This window comes from Mesocricetus auratus, unplaced genomic scaffold (assembly GCF_017639785.1).
Source record: "Mesocricetus auratus isolate SY011 unplaced genomic scaffold, BCM_Maur_2.0 Super-Scaffold_100024, whole genome shotgun sequence".
Lineage (NCBI taxonomy): Eukaryota > Metazoa > Chordata > Mammalia > Rodentia > Cricetidae > Mesocricetus > Mesocricetus auratus.
The window spans coordinates 17,105,307-17,120,942 of NW_024429205.1; the positions used below are offsets into that span (position 1 = coordinate 17,105,307).

The 15,636-nt window shown below is 40.4% G+C and overlaps 1 long non-coding RNA gene across 1 annotated transcript; it reads right to left on the reverse strand.

Moving 5' to 3' along the window:
• Positions 1 to 204: 204 nt before the first annotated feature.
• LOC110342628 lies at positions 205 to 6,525 on the reverse strand. Its single transcript, XR_002384754.1, has 2 exons — positions 6,254 to 6,525; positions 205 to 1,914 (listed from the first exon to the last, which is right to left on the reverse strand). It is a non-coding gene; the product is annotated as an uncharacterized LOC110342628 (long non-coding RNA).
• Between the last annotated feature and the right edge of the window lie 9,111 nt (positions 6,526 to 15,636).

A 15,636-nucleotide genomic window follows, 5' to 3' on the forward strand; every position in this document is an offset into this window, starting at 1 on the left:
GGCCCATAGTATCATGCAAATCCTGGGACTCTGTCTGCATCAGCAATCACTCCCCAGTGTTGGCAAGGGTGCAGGAAAGTGAACAATGTCACAAATTTGGCAATGCATTTCAAGAGTTTGATATATGTCCCCACAACCTCTGACCAGTAATTGCTCTTATGGGAATTTATACACAGGAAATTATCAGAAATACGTGCAAAGATGGACATTTAGAAATATTTAATGCAACATATAGCATGTGGCCCACGTGTCATCTCAGGACTTCTGTCCTTTGAAAATGATATCAAGTCATTCCAAGCCTCCATCTCAAGTCTTGGAAAAGTCCCAATGTATCCTTCCAGATTTCCAATGGTTCTTGGGGCTTCCTTGTTAAACTCTCAAATCTGCCTGGTACCAAACTCAACGCAGACAACAGAGATGAGAGAATGTTGCCCTTCACCCCCAAACGAACAAATGCTTTGAATTTAGTGCTTCAGTCTTTAAAAAGGAATCAAGACAATGAAGAGAAAATATGAAACACAATGCCAATCGATTTTAAAATGCACAGACCTTCAGCAAATCAGTCAACTGGACTTCTAGTTAAGTCTGTTTCTTGTGTCCCAGAGCTCATTTTCACTACTCTTTAATTTCCTCTTCCTCCTTCACTAAGCTTGTCCTAATCCTAAATTTAATACAACACATTAAAAAGAGCATTTAACTCTCCATTTTACCACATATAGGTAGATCATAAGCTCACAGCTACACCAAGTCTTATTGGATGATTGTCCTACATATATTCAGTTAAGAGATTTCTTTCCTATTAAGTCTAGACAGAGAGTAAACTTCCCTTTCTACCATGGGTCCGTGTGATGTCTGGAACTGGAGCAATAATCCAGATGCTACACTGCAGTCTCCCTTGAATCTGTATAGTTGTTGTTTTCACTCTAATCCTTCATGCACGCCTCAGGACCAGGGTAACGCATGCTTCTCTGAATGCCCATATGCAGAATATATTTGTGCATGTTTTCCTCTGTGATTATAAAATAAGCTTTCATCTCCATCTCCATGAGTGATGAGCCATGATGGAAATTGGATGGTATTAAGACAAATCCAAAAAGAATCACTGAATCATGCTAATCAATGTTTTTCCCAGAAGGGTTCTGAGAGAAAGGATATCAGGGACTTGTAGCCTAATGGAAAACAAGATGTTACTATTAGCTCGGAGCAACCACCCCTCCCACCACCATAATGCCGAGTCTCTTGAAAAACTGAGTTTGACAACCAACTGTTGTGCTCTTCCCTGGTGAGGATCAGCCTTCCCACGCCCAGCTTTTCTCAGCCTTGTGTAGTTCTTTAAGTAAGGCTGAAGCCTCACGGGTTTTCCCACATCTAGTTTGTTATGTCCATAGGTGCTGTCCTTCTTCAGCTCATGTTTGAGCAGTCATGTTCATGAGAATGTATGGGTGTATTTCCTGATGTAATGAGGAGATACAATCTCACAGCAAACTCTCTGATCCTCCGACTTGTGTGATCTTTCTGTCCCTCTTCCATAACGTTTTTGAAACTTTAGGTGAGAACCTGTTTTCTAGCTGTATCCCTTGGGACTGGACTCGACAACTCTACATTATAATTGGTTGTGGTTTTGTGTAATGGTCTCCATCTGTTGCAAAGACAAGTTTCCTTGATGAGGGGTGAATATTGCACTTGTCTGTGAGTATAAGGACAAAAGGGGAGGTGTATATGGGAAGGTTTGGGGAGAAGAAAAAGAAAGGAAGAAATTTTGTAATTGTTATCTCAAAACTAAATTATTTTTAAATGAGCTTGAGAGGTAGGTCTTGCTTGAAGCCAATTCAGGAACTCCTATTTCTTCCTTTGCTCCAGTGGGAAGTTCAAACTTCCCTCTTGCTGACATCAGATGGGCCTCATCAAGAGAGACTAGAGAAAAGAGGGGGGAAAGATGTCGTTACAAACAGAAGATATTGTTCTAGTTAACCAATTCTATCAAATATCCAAGGACACAGAGGGATCAAGACAAGCTCTTTCCTAAGGAACATCTCTCCCCAGATGTACTCACATAAACAGCAAGTGCCAGGAGGACAGTCCGTGCCTTTAAACTCTGAGCAGTCCTAGTGGCAAATTGCTCTTCCTTGGGACATTTATGATGAAGGTATAAGAAAATAAGATTTTTTCCCCAAAAGTAAATGTTTGGCTTTTATGATCTATGAATTTGCTGGCAGTGGAACACTAAATTGTTAATAACAATGTTTATTACCCTCCTGGCACATTCTGGCTTGCAGACATGTGACTTTGTTTGGCCAGTGGAACATGAGCTTCTGAGGGGATGATACCAGTTCTGGTTAGAGGGTTCTAGGACCCAGCACTTGTGTCACCAAACTCTAGCCTCAAAACTGTCAAGGTCACCAGCCATGTCCTAGGCAGCAGCTGTTCTATCATCTTGAGCTTCAAAGTGAGACTGTGGATATAAGGGAGTCTTAGGGGACCCTGCAGTGTGCGTGTGTGTGTGTGTGTGTGTGTGTGTGTGTGTGTGTGTGTGTGTGTGTGTGTGTTCGCTCTCGCGCGCGCACATGTCTCTGCACAGGCACACATTTGCTCAGGCACATAGAATAAAAATTACATAATGAAGCGACTGAGATTCTCAAGATGTTTGTTACTGAAGCATAGCCTAGCCAATCCTCACAGCCGCAGGGCTTCTTTTCAGAATGTATTCATCATTATACCATTGAAGCCTGAAACAAAAAAAGTCTGGTCCAATGGATGTGCTGAATAAACTAATGAATGTTTTAAATCAAAAATGTCATTTTCTTCACTGGGAGGCAACACATAGTGAAGAAAGATTAGACTTTGGAGTTACGGGGACTCACTTTAAATCCCATTTTGCCACTTAGAAGCTGTGCCACCTTAGGCAGTTCAACTTTCTAAGTCTTCGTTTTCTCATTTAAAGAAACATTTTGTCAGAAATGCCTTTCTTTAAAGGGCTTTTGAGCATGTTAAATGAGGCAACACATAAAAATAACCTGGTTTGTTGCCAGGCATCATATATTAAATTGATTATTAATGATATCCATTTCTTTATTCAAAAAAAGTCAGACAATGCATGGTATAAGTAAAAAAAAAAAGCAACAACAACTATACTATTGCTAATCCAGCAACAGGATCAATAGTATCCAGTAACTGACTATGTATATATTATTAAGGAAGAAGAGGAATGAAATAAAAGATAATGAGCAGATTTACTAAGGGAATGTATGGGCACTTGTCTTTGATTTAGATAAAGTGCACAGAGTGGATTCTATGTGGCTTGGCTTGGCTCCTGGGCAAGGAGCATGGAATAATAAATTCAATTATAGGTATCTCAGGTTCCTGTAGACTACAGGTCATCCAGGTAGAGTTGCTGAGATGATGAATGGGTATACAGGTCTAGAATTCAGGAAAGATACATGGCTAGGAATCTAAGTGCTTGTTAATTAACTGAATGGTTGAATGTGAGCCAGTTGAGAGAAGCTAACAATAAATGAGTTCTTTGGAAATCACGCCTCACTTTTAATGTGGCCATTTTGTGTAACAGTGATAATCTTCCAATCTAAATCTGATTGGGATGCCCTATTTGAGAGGAAAACACTATTTTGGAACTATGAATGTAGATTAGAGAAAACCATGCTTATTTAACCTTATACAATCCCTGAAAACAAACCATGTTAGGACGGTAAAGAATGACCTTCATTAAGCAACATTTTAGGATGCTAATTATTTAGCACCATGTTTTGGTTTCATATGTTTTAGTCAAAAGTGTCTCCATTAGTACTAGTTATTAACCACAGATGTAGATGGTGGTTACAGCAAGATGGAATAACTTCTCAAAATGATCAATTGAGCAATTTTTATTGTTTTACAACATCAGCTCTTAGAAGGATGCTAAATTAGAATCAGGCATGAGTCTCACCTCATGAGGTCGCCATTTCAGACTGGCAATGATGCATGGCATGATTGGTTCTTAAAGATTAAGGGAGACGGCCAGGTTAGTTGGAGCAGGGGCAATTGTCTCTAACCCAGAAAGTCAGTAGCCTTTTGTTTTGTTTTTTGTTTTTTTATTTTTTTTAGGGTTGTGAATTTTAAGTTGCTGCTCTATACTGATGCCTTAGGTATACCTAAGTTGATGCAAGGAAGGAATTAAAGGAGCAGCGACACATAAATTGGAAAGGGACAGAAACATTTGCAAAAGAGCAAAAACACCTGTTTAATTATAGCTCAGTATTTATAAAGAGTAAGCCACAGAACAGAAAGCATATAGTCAGGCTTTTTGACTGTTGGCTTCAGGAATGTAACCTTTACTCTGTAATTGATAATAGGACTCTGTTTTAAAAGAACTTGAGCAGAGGAGACATCAAATCTTCTAGGGAATTTCAAAGGAATGATATTTAGAGGCTTTCCTCGGGATAGTTTTTTTTCCTCATCTTAAAGTTAGAGAAATTGTATTTACTGCAAAAGGGTGGTTTTAAATGAGATAACCTATATAATGCTGTGGTTGGTAATAGCCTGCCTTCCCATCTTATTTCCTGAAAGTGAGCTGATAATATCCACCTGTTCCTCATTAAGACCCCACGGGCAGCAACTGCAACAGCACTGGGATATTAACAAGGGCAGGTGCCATAAAGGCAGCTAGGGACCCACAAGCAGGGATTTAGAAGACAAAGTAAAGGCATGCAATAAAAAAGAGAAAGGTGGAGGAAGAACTGTTTGCCAAGGGCTGTTGAAAAGAAATGAATTGGAAACCCGTTATGCATGTATCTGGGACACTGCTATTAACTTAAGAAAGGAGGGACCACCACGGAGAGCGCCCCAGTGGTTACGGAGGAGCACCTAGGAAATAGAACCTGCGGGCTGGGAGAGGGGACAGTGAACACAGGCCAGCTATGTTGGCTGGCAGAAGGGATCTGGTATTTATTAGGAAAATTGCTCTCATCAAGTTGCAATTGTGACACCATCTCAGCATCTGTGAGTAAACTGACACATGCAAAGTTCCAAGAGGAAAAGCTGGCAGGGATGGGAGCAGGAACCCCCAAGTGAACAATAAAGACAACTCTACAGAGCAAGGCTAACTGAAAAATGAGCCTCAACTGCTGCACACCTGAAGTCTTTGCCTACATGGAAAGTTCCAATAAGCTAACCTCCGAATTGGGTCTACTACCAATTTGGCTCTTGGTCTGGCTGGTGAAGTATCATAGAGTCATCAGAAACGATGATTTGCTCACTGCTCAGGAAAAGTGCTGGAGAGACAATGTTTGATACTTGCTCCACTTGCTGGTCAGAGTCTGGAGAGGGAATCCTGAAGCCCAAGGCCTCCTCCATAAAATATGCAAATGGGTAGTGATGCCCAGAGATGCTCAGAGGGCTGTGTCTCATTTAGCTGCTGTAAACAGACTGTTGCCTGGAAGAGGGAGCACAGGATCTGAAGCCTTATAAAGGTTCGTGCAAAATATTGCTTCGACAGTCATAAAGTTATGGTAAAGTTTACTCAAAGGCATCATAACTCTGCACTTTCCATAGGGTGCTTGCATGAACACACAGCTGTGACACCTTGCAGACATCTAAGAATGAGGTAGGACACCACTGATCACTTCCCTTTTTTGAAAAATATGTTTAGAGTAACTACTACAATCCACACTTAGGGAGGATGTATTAGGTCATATTGTCTCCTAAGCAGGCACAAATTAGTAACTCTTCACTCTTGAGACCCTAAACAAAGAACTCCTGTTCTTTTCTCCTAAAGATACAATGCACTGTCCATAGGATGAGAATATTATTGAAAAAGTCAATCAATAATTACTGAATGGAGTACACAAACCTTCCAAATAGTAAAGTGGGGGTTTCATATACATCCCAGATAGTGGGTTTATCAACTGTTTATCCCTATACATATCCAATGAAATATTGGAAACATCAAAAATAGAGAAATGATCAAAAGGTGTGCTCCTTTAACAAGTATCCAAGTTTAATCCCTCAGACAAAAGGCTTGCTGAAGGCATGCACAATGACAGTTTGAGGATATAGGCATGGTTGCCCTCTCCTCTGTAGCAAAGCTGGGGTTTCCAGTTACTGTTTGAGAGTTCTGTACTGCAGGTAATTCTACTCACCTTGACACCAGTTATACACACACAGAGCACCTTGTACAATGTCATAGATATGCATGGCTGTAAAACGAAATGAGTTACTGCCCTAGTTAGGTTTCCACTGCTGGGTAAACATGGTAACTCACACAAATTTGGCAGGAAGTTGGGATTTACTTGGCTTATGCTTCCATGCCACAGTCCATCATTGAAGGAAATCGGTGCAGGATCTCGAGCACGAACCTGGAAGCAATACCATAAAGGAACAGGGTTACTGTCTTGTTTCCTCTGGCTTGTTCAACTGCTTTTCTTCTACAACTCAGGCCCAGCATCCCAGAGATGGCACCACCAGCAGTGGACCTGGCCTTCCTATTTAAACTAGCAATTAAGAAAGTATGCCACAAATATGCCCACAGGCCAGTCCAATGGAAACAATTTCTCAATTAAGATTCATTTGTTGTAGAATATTATTTTAAGTTGTGTTACATTTGTTTATGCTGTGGAACATTTGTTTTAATTATACAAAGATGTGTTGCATTCTTTTATGATTCATTTGTTTAACTCTGTGAAGCTGTGTTACTTTGCCTGTCTAAAACACCTGATGGCCTAAAAAAGAGCTGAACTGCCAATAGTGAGGCAAAAGTAAGGATGGGTGGGGCTTTCAGGCATAGAGGATAAATAGAAAGAGAAAAAAAGATCAAGGAATGAGAGAGGAAGGAGGAGGACTTCGGGGACTAACCACCCAACCACACAGTCAGCCATGGAGTAAGAGTGAAAGTAAGATTTACAGACGAGAAAGATAAAAGCCCAGAGGCAAAGAATAGATGGGTTAATTTAAGAAAAGCTGGCAAGAAATAAGCAAGTTAAATCATGTCATTTATAAGTAACAATAAGCCTCTGAGTGTGTAATTTATTTAAGAACTGGGTGGAGGCCCCCAAAGATCAAAGAGTAAAAACAAACTACTTTCAATCTTTCTAGAGGATTCTAGTTTGTCAAATTAACCAAAACCTTATTATCACAGTTACCTGATAAGTCCTAGAGAGATAAAAATTGACCCATTTTATCTATGAGGAAAATGATACTGAGTTAAGGAATTAGTTCTGACCATTCTTAAGCTTCAATTGCAATAATTGCAGAATTCTATGATGTAGATTGTGTGTCTCCCATGGGTAAAATCAGACACCAGGGCAAGGAACAAGAGTAGTGTTATCCATATTATCTCTTGGCTTAGCTCAAGTGCAGTCTCATGTTCAGGAAGACCTATCTTACCCTACCAATAACTCACAAGGTCTTCCTTGGCATTATTTATGTGCAAGACATCATGGACTGAAGCAGCCTTGTTTATTTCAAGCAAACCAGATGTTTTAAAACTAGAGCAATGTGTGTCCTTAACAGAATGTTAAGCCACTTGGCTTTGCAAACATTTGTGTGTATATATACTTACTATGTGTGACTGATTCTTTGTGGTTGGTCCTGACCATTGTTACCTCTACCCAGAGCAGCTGTGCTCACACCCACGTGACCCTCATGAAATGAGACCTAACAACATCATCACGTGAAAGAGGAGTGGGGTGGGACATAAATCTCACAGAGAAGTCAGAGGCTTCACAAGATATTTTAACATCTATGCTGTCCTTAGGGTTACATGAGATAAGAAAATGACATGAGTAGGACTCTTTGGCAATGTTGCTGACATGGGGACTCTAATAGTGCAGCTTTTTATGAGTTATGCAACCTACAGGTGAGATGTCTTCAGTGGTATAGCTGCCTCTATGTTGCCCAGGGGAGGGGCTTCCCAGATACTTGTGTCATCCATGTTCCTGCAAGTGTTTTGTATAGACAAGCTGGACTTGGACAGAATTCTTTCTTTGTCTGTATGTACCCATTCTATATGAGGAAGACAGACATTTCTTTACATCTACAAATTAAAAACCATTCAACACATTCAAGTCCTAAGGACATCTGGGTAGCTTCTCCAAAGTAAAATGTGTACACAGAGGCACCTACAGGAGCTTTGAGTATGAAACCAAGAGTACAGGTTCCAAATCACCACCAAAATATTGTTGACTTTTACTCCTCCTCAATAATGGCATGGCCAAGTGGCACAGAGAGTGGCATTCAAATCAAGTGCCAGGCCACCTGAATGGTGTGAACCAGCAGAAGTTTGTGCAGCGTTTCGTTTTGTTGAGTTACTGAAAGTACTAGCTTGCAGGAAGACATCCATCCTCCCTCACATCTTCAATGCAGGGTCCCCACGCTTCCTTCTACCCTTGAGTTAGGTTTGTGTGGGAATTTAATTTAGTTTGCAAATCTCAACCCTCAGTCCTGGATTTCCGAACAGGAACAGATCTTTTACTTGTGGGAACTTGCAACCTGTCAAGAAAATCAGCCTGTCTCCATGCTAGCAATGAGCAAAAAGAAATGATTTCATTCTAGTGGAGAAAGATATTAGGTATTAGGGCCCATTAGATATTCATCTCCATCTTGGCCCCAGGCAGAGCAGGAGGGGAGGAATTGCTATTGAGGTAGATGATGAGACATGGTGGCGTGACCAGGCGTTGACTGGGGAAGCAGAGGGTGGCAGGAAGGCTGGAAGGTGGGCTAACTGCCTGGAGCTCTCCGGTGTAATTTCCTCTACCTCCTCACTGTCACTCACAGCTATTTATATAGCAGCAATGTCATGCCACATCAGCTGCACCTGTGCCCCGTGTGATGACTTTCAGTCTCAGATAAATACCATCGATGGACTTCAGGATGATGGGCACAATGGAACACCCTGGTGATTGATCTGTTTGTTTCCGTCCTGGGGCTCAGGGTCTATTAAATAAACACTGGTATTTTGAAGGAAAAGCAGGAGAAACAACTACAGGGTGGACTTTTCTGTATTTCTTGTTTGGCTTGGGAGGTAGTGGTTGTTGTTTACTTTGAGGATCTTTTTTTTTTCCTTAAGTGAGAATGATTTTTCCCAGACAAATAGAACTGGACAAGAACAGGAGGGCCTTATTTGCCAGTTCCAATCCTGAGTAGATATACCCCATGATTGACAATGTGCCAAGAGTTAGCAAATTTCCTTGCTCTATTTCTATGTTCTGCTCTACAGACATATCAGACATAGAAACAGAGTCAGGTTACCTTTTCAAAGACCACACCTCTGAATGCCTTGCTCCAACCAACCTGGTAGCTAGAGGTTAGGCTTTAACACACACTTTTGCCCATTTTTCACCAACCCTAGCAAGGGTTTGAGGGCAAACTTAAGCCTCTCATTATAACCTGATTACTTAATTTTAGAGAGTCATTGTTTACAAAATGTATTTGTAATTGGAATTATTAAGGACCAGAGTTACTATCATGTATTATTAATTACTGTGAATGAGTGGTCACAAATAGCCACTGTCTTCCAATTAAGAAATTGGTTAGTGCATTCTATTTCCATATTCCAGAATTTTTGAGTCACTCAGTGTTGCACAGCAATTAGTGGTAGGGTGAGAAATTCTAGAGTTCTAAATAGTATTATTAAGCAATTCTTTATTTCCAGAAAAAAATGCCATTTAAAGTAGAAAACTTCTAATAAAACTGTTTCCATTTTTTCTGAAAAAAAAAAGAAATTGGTTAGGGAATATCATTTCCCAATCTGTGGGGTACCTTTTTTCTTGCTGACAGTGTCCTTTACCTTACAGAAGCTTCTCAGTTTCAGGAGGTCCCATGTATTAATTGTCGATCTTAGTGTCTGTGCTACTGGTGTTATGTTCAGGAAGAGTCTCCTGTACCAATTCATTCAAGGGTACCTCCCACTTTCTCTTCTAACAGGTTCAGTGTGACTGGATTTATGTTGAGGTCTTTGATCCATTTGGACTTAAGTTTTGTACATGACAATAGGCATGGATCTATCTGCAGTCTTCTACATGCCAATATTCAGTTATGCCAGCACCATTTGTTGAAGATGCTTTTTTCCATTGTATAATTTTAGCTTCTTTGTCGAAAATCAGCTGTTCATAGTTTTGTGGATTAATCTCAGAGTGTTCAATTTGATTCCATTGATCTACCTGTCTATTTTTGTGCCAATACCGAGCTGTTTTTAGGACTACAGCTCTATAATAGAGCTTGGAGTCAGGGATGGTGATGCCTCCAGATGTTGCTTTGTTGAGTAAGGTTGTTTTGGCTATCCTGGGCCTTTTGTTTTGTCATATAAAGTTGAGAATTGTTCTTTCAGGGTCTGTGAAGAATTGTGCTGGAATTTTGATGGGGATTGCATTGAGATATTCACTAACCTCACATAGGACGGAGGGCTGATCTCCAAAATTAACAAAGAACTCAAGGAGGTATTCTCCAAAACACCAAAGGACCCAGTTAAAAAGTGGGGGACTGAACTAAATAGAGAATTCTCAATAGAGGAGACTAAAATGGCTGAGAGACACTTGAGAAAGTGCTCAACATACTTAGCCATTAGGGAAATGCAAATCAAAACAACCCTGAGATATCATCTTATTCCTGTCAGAATGTCTAAAATCTAAACCACCAATGATAGCTTATGCTGGAGAGGATGTGGAGAAAGGGGAACAGTCATCCACCAGTTTGCTGGTGGGAGTGAAAACTTGTACAGCCACTTCAGAAATCAGTATGGAGTTTCCTCAGGAAAATGAGAATCAGTCTACCACACAGCAATTCCACGCTTAGGCATATACCCAAAAGATATATTCATACAACAAGGATGCCTGTTCCACTGTGTTCATAGCAGCATTATTTGTAATAGCTAGATCCTGGAAGCAACCTAGATGCTCCACAACTGAAGAGTGGATAGAGAAAATGTGGTACATTTACACAATAGAGTACTACTCAGCGGGGAAAAAAAAACAATGGAATCTTGAAATTTGCAGGCAAATGGACCGCAATAGAAGAACTCATCCTGAGTGAGGTAACCCAGTTACAAAAAGACAAACATGGTATTTTCTCACTCATATATGGATTTTAGACATGGATCAGGGGAGTGTCAGCCTACAATCCCAGGGCCAGTGAGTCTGGGAAACGGGGAGTTTCCCAAGAGATATGCATTATACCCCAGAGAAGTGGAAAGAGACAAGATCTCCTGAGAATATTGGGAACATTGGGGGGAAGAGGGAACCAGGAAAAAGAGGGGAAGAAGAGGAAGGGAGAAGAAGGCATGGGGGAGCAGGAAGGATGAGTCGAGGTAAGAATAGAGGAGACCGGGATGAGAGATACCATAATAGATCCAGTCATTATAGGCTTGAGGAGAGAGCTTACACCAGTGAGATTTCCAGAGATGTACAAGGATAACACCAATAGCAGAGAGACTACATTAATCACCCCTACCTAATGATAAGGTTGATGACTTCCTTATGTGACATCCTAGAACCTTCATCCAGTGACTGATGGAAGCAGAGACAGATACTCACAGCTAAACACTGAACTGACCTGCAGGAACCCAATGATAGAGATGGAGGAGTGATGAGCAAAGGGGTCAAGACAATGTTGTTGAAACCCTCAAGGACAGTTGACTGAACAAGGGGGAACTCTTGAACCTCAGATTGATGGCTAAGAGGCCAGAAAGAGACTTATCTGGACTCCATGAAGATAGTGACAGTGAGGAGGCCTCAGAAATCTCTGGGGCCTTGGGTAGTGGATTAGTGTTCACCGTGGCATACAAATGAACTTTGGGAGCCCATTCAACATGGACGGATGCTCTCTTAGCCTGGACACATGGGGAACGGCCTAGGTCCTGCCCTGGATGAAATGACAGACTCTCAAGATCCCCCCAAGGAGGGCCTCACCCTCCCTGGGGAATGATGTGGGGATTGGGCTGGGGGTGGGGGAGTGGGAGTGGGGCTGAGAGGGAGAAGGGGAGAGCTGGGATTGACATTTGAAGCATGCATGTTTCTAATTTAAATTACAAAAAGAAAAACGGGTTTATTGTTTCAGCTTTAAAATCCTAGGAAAAAACTTATTTCAAATTTCATTGTCCCATTTCATTTTCGTTTCCTGGTCATAAAATACTTTATAAAAATATAGTAGCATAGATAATGTCATTGAAATCTGTGGGACACAGAAACCAGCTTGCAGTGGAGTGTCTCACAACCACTTTGACAGTATTCTTCTTTCTACCCTCTAGAAACCACTACACCTTAGGAAATCACCATACTAACAAACTAACTAGGACCTTGGATAGTGCAAACTACCCTGAATCTCCACTGAGCCTACCCCAAAACATCCTCAAAACAATGTGAAAGGAACAAGCAGGTCCTTGAAGCCCCTGGTGGAATTTAATAAATGTTATCAGGACTCACTCTTGGATTCTCCTATGAGCTGTTCTATGAACAGCCCTAAATTAAAGAATAATTATAAAAAATGTGCATTGAGAGGAATCTGACTCACAATTTTACTCTTTTTTTTGGCTTGGAAAGAAAATCTGTGTAGAAACAGAAATGATCACATGTCAGCCATCTCTACTACGTACTGGGCCACTCAGTGTGGTCTGTGCTTACAGTTTGTAATGAAACACAAACAGACAGTAAACACATCCATGCTTATATAGCAATTGGACATTTCTACACAATCCAAGGAAGTAATATATAGACTTATCTTTCTGAACAGGGTATAAACAAGCCTGTGTAGTTTCAAGCTTACGTGGTATTTTAAAAAATAATTATTTTTATTTTGGGGTTTAATATATATAATTATATCATTTCCCTCTTCCCTTCCACCTCTCTGAACTCTCCCATTTACCCCTCCTTGGTCTCTTTCAAACTCTTATCCTACTTTTTCATTAAAATTGTTGTTACACGAATATATGTATATTTAAATACATATATTCCTAAATATAACCTACTCAGACTATATAACATTACTTGTATGGATGTTTTCAGGATGACCATTCATTATTGGATACCTAATGGGTACGCTCTTCCCCAGGAATGACTATTCTCCTACTCTCAGCATTCCTTACTTGCCTGTTGTTTTTTTTTTTTGTCGATGGTAGAAGCCCTGTGATCCTTCCCCATCCACTTCATCATGTCCAGCATTGTTCTCTGTCTTTGTTCAGCTCGTAAGGCAGTCATGTTGGTGAGACTTTATAAATGCATTTTCAGATATCATCGCACAGAAAATGCCCTGATGTCCTGGCCCTACAATCTTTCTGTATTCCTCTTTCAATATGATTCCTGAGTCCTAGATGAGGGAGTTATATTGTTGATGTATAAGTTGGAACCAGGAACCACATGATCGCTCTTCCCTGCATTTTGAATAGTGGTTGTTTTCCCTGTCTATTTCAAGGAGACATTTCTTTGATAAGTGTTGAGACCTATGCTTATCTGCATGTGTAAGGATAAATATTTAGAATATAATTAAAGATTATGCTGTTTTAGTAATGTGGCGGTTATAGGTCCTTCTCCAAAAACTGTGACCTCACTAGCCTAGGTTTCCACTACCAGGTTTCCATTACCAGGCAGGGTTTCCCTTTGAGTGTGTCTAAGTCCAGTTACAGAGCTGTTGACTATGACCAATGTATGCATGCCATTGTTGCATCCTTAGGTGGTAGGTTACATGGCTCAAACTATATTCTAGTCATGTGAAATGGGCTGTATCTATGTATCTGTACCCGACCTATGAGAAAGAAAGAAGAATAATTAGGTAGATAATCGATTGGCTGATAGACTGGTAGATCAGATGATTTGTCACAGATTTTGAGAAGTAGTGTTACATAGTTACCAATTTTGTAAATTATCTCCTTTTTGTCCTCCTTAGTGCATTAAACATAAGCTCCAAGAGAAAAAGGACTGCTCTTGCTTTATTCAGTGCTTTGTTACCAAAAGCTAATACACGAATGAATCTATATATGAGTGAATGAATGAAAAATTCTTGGAGTTTTGCCTCCATTGTTCAAGAGGAGAACATGGTAGGGACTTGTGTGAAGATGGGGCTCACTCACCAGCTCTCACTATCCTGTATCAAACAAGGAGACAGAGGAATTGGAGAAATATGACTCATCAATAAAATTTATTTTCTTAGGAACTTTTCAGAAGCACAGGCATTCCAAAGACAAGGTATGAATAATGTTTGATGTTAAACTTATTGCATGGAAGTTACCAGAATTCCATAAACATACCACAGTTCTTTACTAATTGCAGAGCTTAAATACAGATAATATTTCAGGATTTTTGACATTATATGGAATCACAAAAGTCATACACCATTATCTTAGAGGACATATCAGAAGCAGACCTCACTCACCATAGCATAATCTTTTCATTTAAAATATTTCCCGCTGACAAGTAACAGAAAGAAGAAACATTAATACAGAGTCTGAGCTGGGTGGTGGTGGCACACGCCTTTAATTCCAGCACTCAGAAGGCAAAGGCAGGCAGATCTCTATGTTTGAGGCCAGTCTGGTCTACAAAGCCACACAGAGAAACCCTGTCTCAAAAAAATCCCCTCCCAAAGTCAGAATCTGTCCTAATCCAACTGAGGTGATGTAGTCCTTAAGACTGATGTGGGAATGGACAGATGCCCCAGTGCTCCAGATCTATTGCTAAGCAGCAACTCTTCTGTGCTAGAAAATAATAACTATTCCGTTATGCTCGTGGGTTGGTAATTCCCAGAGAAGCCTGTCTGTTCCACAATATAAAGCATCTCAACTAGGAAATTCAAGTAACTGGGATCACCTGTAGACTCTCATATTTGATGCCACAGCCACGATGATTGCGAGTTAGGCTAAGAGAATAACATTGACTTTCTATGGGACATCCTTGGCCATGGCAGTTTCGGGGTAGCTGACTTCTTTATGACATTTAAGATTTTGAAGTATGACACATCCTGTGACCCAGGAAGAATATACATACCTTTCTCAACCAAATCTCAGAAGACACTTCATGTCAGGGTAACACTCTTGGAGAAAACAAACACAAGCACACCCAGACTCAAAGGATGCAGTGTTGGGAATGCATGAAGGTGCTGGAGAAATAGCACCTGTGCTACAAACATTCTGCATTGCCATAACTGGAGCTTCAGAGGAGAGCTACCAGGGGTGATAAAGATCCTACAATGCAAGTGACAGGCTCACAGCTCAAAGAACTGTGTCTGTTGGATGCTAGCTATGCCCCTGTGTACAATTACTGTCACCTTAGGATGAGAGAGCTAGAAGGAACACCAGAAGGCATTTCACCCAAGATCACACAAAAACCCCTTCCCTCTATCCAATTTTGAAAGGGGGAAATCAAACTTTAAAGAATTATTTGACTTTTCTGGAATGAAACTAGTCTTTCTTCTAAGTTTGGTAGTCCTAATTATTATGTGTGTTTGTAGACAAAATACCTTCTCCAAATATATACATTTAAATACACCAAGTATTTAATGACATAGAGCCATCAATGAATAATAGTTGTGAAAGCTTGAAGTGAAACTGCAATGAGTAATGATATATTTACATGAACTCAAAGTACTTACACATGGACAATCAATTAATAGAAATAAAGACATTACAAGAGTTCAACCCAGTACATTCTAAAGTTTCCAAAGTGAAAA